The 5,326-nt window shown below is 37.7% G+C and overlaps 1 pseudogene across 1 annotated transcript; it reads left to right on the top strand.

Annotated features, from left to right (window-relative positions):
- Positions 1-1,300: 1,300 nt before the first annotated feature.
- On the top strand, positions 1,301-2,568 carry LOC308512028 (large ribosomal subunit protein uL4-like; annotated as a pseudogene). Its single transcript has one exon. The product of its transcript is annotated as a large ribosomal subunit protein uL4-like (transcript).
- The last annotated feature ends 2,758 nt before the right edge of the window (positions 2,569-5,326 follow it).

The following is a 5,326-nucleotide window of genomic DNA, read 5'->3' as shown; positions in this document are numbered from 1 at the left end:
GCAGAGTGAGAATTCAAGATCTCCATTAGCTTCAGCTTCTCTTATCGCCCTTTGAAATTTAGACATGGAGCTCATAGGAGCCACAGGACCTGGTTTAGGCTTCCTTTCTAATTTGGGGAGCCTGTTTTGAATGGGAGGGCCATTCTCCTCTCTACTGACTGGAAAGGGCCAACGGTCATGTTTATGATATTTATTCTCCTCCCGATCAGTAGGCATAGCTAAATTGCTTTTAGATTGAGCTGAAGACAATGATGATGTGTCCTCTCTGGGTGGAGCCGAGGGACTATTTAAATTTTGAAAAAGTTCAACCGTTTTTGCCTCTGGTGCCAAGGTGTCACAGATTGAATCCCAGAGGGAAAAGAAACATGGCAGGACCTTCTCAGATTCATGGTGTTTCTTTAATTGCTTTCCTACTTCAACCCAAGTTTTTAAATTAACAGTTCCATCCTCTGGAAGCCATTGACATACTTCTTCTATAAAACTTTCTGTCTCACTGGGAAAAACCTCAACTCCAATTCTGCTAGTAAGCATATGCGTTAAAAGATTAATACAGAGTCTTTTTTCTTTAGACTCAGTATGACCCATCTTGTCAATCTAAGTTCTGTACTAACTACCCGCTTACCCTACTTATCCTCTATAGGGGGGGGCGGTCTGAAGCACCCTATGGTGCAGTCTTATCCAGCCCAAGTACCGGGGGACTTACCTAAGGGAACCCTGTTCGGGCGCCAGATGCCGGGGTCCAGCCCCAGCAGGTCCAGGGATCCCCGAAGGCGTAGACGGAGTAGGCAAAGAAGGAAGGACACGGAGACAGCGTTCAGTTGATCAGCAGCCTAGCCAGGATCTCCAGCCAAGTTCTGGTCTCGATCTCCAGAGAGGTTCTGCTGTTTATTGTTTTGTTACATCTGTATTTATACCAGTTGATTTTAATCCTGTCAATTTCTATTACAAAGGTTAGGGAGTTTCTTATCTCCATTCCAGGGAGTAAAGATTATGTAGCTTAAGCATGATTGTTTGTAGTTGAAGTGATTAACTACCCGCCTGGCACTTAGTTAAGGAGTTTCATCCCCTCCCTAACTTCAGGGAAAAATTCCTACCTGGGGAAACAACCTTTCTCGGAGAGGTGACCTTGGTTAAAACACACAGCGCTAAGGGGAGCAAACACATTAAGAACAGTATGCTATATACGCCAGGTCCCTTGAAACATATGCTGTGCAGATGTTTCTTTCCTGCAGCGACTGTGTCAAGCAGCAAGGATGGACCGGCTTCCAGCACAGGAGTGTGGCCTTCTCCTCTCCCTGCTATGGTGTGTGCTTGTCCACTGATATCTGTGTACTCTGAAAAGGGGGAAACATCTGGCAAAAATGTCACTTTGCCTGCTGTGTTCAAGGCTCCCATTTGACCAGATATTGTGAATTTTGTTCACACCAACTTGCGCAAAAACAATGGACAGCCCTATGCTGTCAGTGAATTGGCAGATCATCAAACCAGTGCCGAGTCCTGGGGTACTGGCAGAGCTGTGGCTCGAATTCCCAGAGTCCGAGGTGGTGGAACTCATCGTTCTGGCCAGGGTGCTTTTGGAAATATGTGTGGTGGGGGCCGCATGTTTGCACCAACCAAAACCTGGTGCCATTGGCACCGCAGAGTAAACACAACACAGAAACGATATGCCATCTGCTCTGCCCTCGCTGACTCAGCCTTACCAGCATTGGTCATGTCTAAAGGTCACCGTATTGAGTAAGTTCCTGAACTTCCTTTGGTGGTTGAAGATAAAGTTGAAGGCTACAAGAAAACCAAGGAGTTTGTTTTGCTTCTTAAGAAACTTAAGGCCTGGAATGATATAAGAAAAAGGTCTATGCTTCTCAGTGAATGAGGGCTGGCAAGGGCGAAATGAGAAACCGTCGTCGTATCCAGCACAGGGGACCTTGTATCATCTCTATTGAGGGCAACGGTATCATCAAAGCCTTCAGAAACATCCCTGGAATTACTCTGCTTAATGTAAGCAAACTGAACATTCTGGAACTTGCTCCTGGAGGGCATGTGAGCCGTTTCTGCATTTGGACTGAAAGTGCTTTCCGCAAGTTAGATGAGCTGCATGGCACTTGGCGTAGAGCTGCCTCCCTCAAGAGTAACTACAACCTTCCCATGCACAAGGTGCTCAATACAGACCTTAGCAGAATCTTGAAAAGCCCAGAGATCCAAAGAGCCCTCCGAGCACCACGCAAGATTCACCACAGAGTCCTGAAGAAGAATCCACTGAAAAACCTGAGAATCTTGTTGAAGCTAAATCCATATGCAAAGACCATGCGCTGGAACACCATTCTTCGTCAGGCCAAGAACCACAAGCTTCAGGTGGATAAAGCAGCATCAGCACTAGAAGCCAAATCAGATGAAAAGGGGGTTCCAGGCAAGAAGCCTGTGGTCGGGAAGAAAGGAAAGAAGGCTGTTGGCCTTAAGAAGCAGAAGAAGCCTTTGGTGGGGAAAAAGGCTGCAGCTACCAAGAAACCAGCAGCTGAGAAGAAACCCACAGAAAAGAAACCCAACACAGAAGAAAAGAAACCTATGGCATAAACTTACATTTGTTTATTCCATAATGGCCAAATCACTTCGGACAGCTAATTTTCAATAAAAATATGATCAAAAGCAAAAAAAGAGAGAGAAATAAGTGCTCAATAAATGTTTGTTAAATATAATTGGTCAGAGTAAATGGAAATTAAAATACCCTCTATGACCCTATAGGGCCTACAGTGTGACTCTGTTCATTGGAGTGTTGTTCTATGTACCTGAAGGCTGTGGGTTCGATTCCTGATCAGGGCACAAGTCTAGTTTGTGGGTTCGATCCCCTGTGGCGGTGCATATGGAGGAGGAGGAGGAGGAAACAATTGATCAATGTTTTTCTCCTACATCAATATTTCTCTCTCTCTCTCGCTCTCTCTCCCTTCCTCTCTCTCTAAAATCAGTAAAACTTATGCTTAGGTGAGGATTACAAAATAAAATAAAATACCCTCTATGTTTGTAGCATCTTTAAAACTTGTTAAAGCTCTGTTGTATTTCATTTGATGCCCACAGTTTCCTTGTAAACAAAGGATTTACTAGCTTTCTTAACCTTGTTTGACAGATGAGAAACTTGAGGCACAGAGATTATAAGTGACTTGATCCAAATAACACATCTTGTTGGGAATGTAAATTGATACAGATTTTGTGTAAAGCAATTTCAACATATATATATCCTTCCTCCCTCCCTTCCTTCTTTTCTTCCTTTTTCTACCTATCTATCATCTTTAAAATATTACTTTTGACTCAGTGAGTCCACTAATAGAAATCTACCATGAAGAAGTAATTTGAAATAGAGTAGTTTTGTGGAGAAATACTCATCACAATGTTACTTTTAATAGTGAAAATATGGAGGCAGCTTAAAATGCCCAATAAAAAGGAAGTAGTTAATACATGATTTAGGTATATAATAAAATATTTTAGTTTTAATATTTTTATGTATTTATTTTCAGATTATTTTCTGTTCATATTTTTGTATGGTTAAAATAGTAATTCAGTGTTGTACTGGAATAGAATAGAGATATTGACCAATGGAATAGAATTGAGAGTCTAGAAATATACCCTAATATTTATGGTTAATTTATTTTTGACAAAAAAGCTGTGACAATTCACTGGGTAAAGATTATTATTTTCAACAAATAATGCTGTGACAACTAGATATGCACATATAAAAGAATGAATTTGGACCCCTACATTATACCATACACAAAAATAACTCATAAGGAATCATAGACTTAAATGTAAGAGATAAAAGTATAAAACTCATATAAGAATACATAGGAGTAAATCTTCATGATTTGGGATAGGCAATATTTTCCTAGATTTGACATCAGGAACCTCAGCCATAAAAAAAAAAAGACAACCCATAGACTGAAAGAAAATATTTGCAAAATTATATACAGGGTGGGGCAAAAGTAGGTTTACAGTTGTTAATATGGAAAATAATATAATAATTAATAAATAATAATACAAGAATAAACTTTGCTTCACATGCTCACAACTGTTAACCTACTTTTGCCCCACCCTGTATATGACCAGGGACTTTCCACAGAACATATAAAGACTCTTACAATTAAAAAGTCATATCTACACAAAATCTTGCACATGAATATTCATAAAAGTATTATTAAAAATAGCTAAGAAATGAAAATAAGCCAATGTCCATTGACTGATGAATGGATAAACAAACTAGTGTACTCATTCAATGGAATATTATGCAGTTATAAAAGGAATCAATTACTGATGATGAAAATGTTCTAAAATTAGATTATGGTGATGCTTACACAACTGTGTAAATATACCAAAAACTTGTATACTTAAATGGATAAACTTTATGGTATATAAATTATATTTCATCAAAGGAGTGTAAAATAGCCTTATGCATTTTCTAGAAATGTTATATTCAATTATCAATATATTGTTAATATATTTTATGCTATATTCTACAACATTTAAAATGTCTCTATTTCCTACTAATTATAAAAGTTACACATGTTCTTTGGACAAAAATCTCAAAAAATATAAAAATGTGTAACATATAAAATAAAAGTTTTCATATAATCTTATTTTTTCAGAATTCTATCAATAGTTAATACAACAGCATATTTAAGGCTGCTTAATATTCTGTTGTATGGTTGTACTATATTTTACTCAATTAATTTCATATTACTTTTTATTTAAATAAATTGGAAACAATCTAGTAAATCCACCTGCTTTGAATATCTTTGTGTAAACACTGTGGTGCAATTGCCCAATTATTTTGTTAGAATAAATTTCTGCAAGTTATTTGATGGTTAAAATGTATGTATACTTGTAATATTTTAAAATTATATACTGCTAAATTTTATCCAAATTTTTTTTACTAATTTGTACTCTAATCAACAGTGTTTAGAGTGTTTCTGTTCTCTTTTAACTTTTTACAACCCTGGTTATTATTATTTTTCCTTTAAACATCTTTGCTAGTTTGGTTAGGTGAAATAGTGCCCTGTTTTAATTTAAAATTACTTTTTAAAGTATATTCTTATTGATTTAAGAGAGGTAGGGAGAGGGAGAGATAGAAACATCAACGAAAAGAGAGAATCATTGATCAGCTGCTCCCCACTGGGGATCTAGTGACCTAGGCATATGCCCTGACCATGACCTCCTGGTTCATCGGTTGACACTCAATCACTGAGCCACGCTTGACTAAAATTATTATTATTATTTTTATTATTATTATTATTTTAAATATATTTTATTGATTTTTTACAGAGAGGAAGGGAGAGGGAGAGGGTGA

Source organism: Myotis nattereri, assembly GCF_964212035.1.
Source record: "Myotis nattereri genome assembly, chromosome: X".
NCBI classification, from domain to species: domain Eukaryota; kingdom Metazoa; phylum Chordata; class Mammalia; order Chiroptera; family Vespertilionidae; genus Myotis; species Myotis nattereri.
The sequence above is the reverse complement of the archived record's forward strand: the minus strand, read 5'-3'. Positions and strand labels throughout refer to the sequence as shown.